At 42.0% G+C, this 1,858-nt stretch overlaps 1 long non-coding RNA gene across 1 annotated transcript; it reads right to left on the bottom strand.

Moving 5' to 3' along the window:
- Window positions 1-342: 342 nt before the first annotated feature.
- Window positions 343-1,651, bottom strand: LOC141367362 (uncharacterized). The gene is made up of 3 exons (XR_012371724.1): window positions 1,524-1,651; window positions 1,292-1,448; window positions 343-685 (listed from the first exon to the last, which is right to left on the bottom strand). It is a non-coding gene; the product is annotated as an uncharacterized lncRNA (long non-coding RNA).
- Window positions 1,652-1,858: the final 207 nt, after the last annotated feature.

The raw sequence follows: 1,858 nt of genomic DNA, 5'->3' as shown, positions 1-1,858 counted from the left end.
TTCCAACGTTAATCTCTTTTTTGGACTACAACAAACACACGGATTGTAGGCAACAGTTTACTTCTGTTGACGTAGATAAGACCGAAACTATCATAATTCCTCCCGCTTTGACTAACAGGCTTTAATTTAACTCCTGTTAGCATTGCATTGTGCGTGAATCTTTCAAGCATGGTAAGGAGTGTAGCAGAGCGGTGCTAGAGAGAGAACATGAGCCTAAGATTTTAAGAACTCCGACTACGCCACCCCGGGAATTGCACCCGGGGAAATCTCAATTTACCCCCAAAATGATGGGTGAAGGACACAGGTTCGGTCCCTTATAATAAAGTAGGCAGGAGACGTGGGTATAATGCAAAATGTTACATAATTTTATTAATACAAATATTTAAAAACACAAGATTAAAAAGACACACCAAGTACTCATTCTTTCCCCTTAAAAGGAAAAGACACAATTTTAATTATAACAAAAGGTTAAATCAAAACAAATAAAGAAAAGAAAATGTTAACAGCAGGGCTGAGGCTCCCAACGGCAGAGGACAGAATTCAGTTTGAGCAGAGCACACTTCCACACAACCACACACACCAAAGTGCACTCAAATCACACTACGAAACACACAAGATGTTACACAGCACACGATGAGAAGCACCACCACCGTAGAAATTCCTGTCACCCGTGGGACCCCAGCTCCTGCGATAAACCAAAAATAAAGGTTAAAGACGCTTAACAGAACATAAATTATAAACACTTTTTATAGATGGTTTAACTACTTCTCACAACTCCTCTATAGTGACCATTAATACAATACACAAACAGAGACAATAAAACATTAGGACGGTTAATTTCACATACCACTACCCTCTGTCACAGTGTGTTACTAGGTTCAATAGGCCACACATACACCTGGGCACGTTACAACGATGAGGAGTCACGTGCAGCAAACAAAGTATAAATACAAAAATAAACAAAAGAAACAAAATAATTAAAGAGGTTGGATAGGGGAATCACAGAGCTCATTCAGAGCATCATTTAATCTTTAAACCAAAAACGTTCATGTCCCCAACACATATGGATTTGAGCACTATATGGTGCGATATTCAAAGGTTGACCGGACACCAGCAGTACCCTTTAATGATGTCAACACGTGCGCACTGCAAGCTGTATAGCAGCGCTAAAAACAGCGCGAAGAGGTAATCACAGCCCGGAACGAGAGGGAGAATCCTAAAGCGAATACAGATGTAAACATTATGACTACACATTACTACTCTCACTTAAAGTTGCAGGTTGCACACTCACCGCTTCTTACGCCAGGCATGACACCTTACGGACACTGGCATACAGCTGTCATGGCAGCCACCAGTGCCCTGGCATACAGGGAGTCAACCGGAGAGACTAGCACTTTTAAAATCCATGGAACAGTGCTAACAGGCACCAGCATCGGAGCCAACACACACTGTAATTCACATTTAGTTTTAAAATCACACACAACACATTAAAATAGCCATACGCTAAGAGCTAGGACGCTTACCTGTAACGACCGTCAACAGACACAAGGGGAGGGAAATCAGACGTGACACATACACGGCTTCAGCCAATCAGCCTTTAAATAGAGAGCCCTACTCTCCAATAGGTGAACACAGCTGTCACTCACCTTGTCCCACTACAGGAGCATCACAATTACGGCTGACGTCAGAGGTATTCAGGCTTATCACAACGTACAGATTAGCCTGCCAATCAGGGACACATAGCTTTTCAGATTGATAAAAAAGGAAAAGATCCAAAAGTCATATACTGCACTCTGATAACATGCTGGGTTGTCTCAACTGATGGTTAGGAAAAATACAGACAGACCCAACATTTGGG

Source organism: Misgurnus anguillicaudatus, chromosome 10, assembly GCF_027580225.2.
Source record: "Misgurnus anguillicaudatus chromosome 10, ASM2758022v2, whole genome shotgun sequence".
Taxonomy (NCBI): Eukaryota; Metazoa; Chordata; class Actinopteri; order Cypriniformes; family Cobitidae; genus Misgurnus; species Misgurnus anguillicaudatus.
This window is presented reverse-complemented; position numbering and strand designations above follow the sequence as displayed.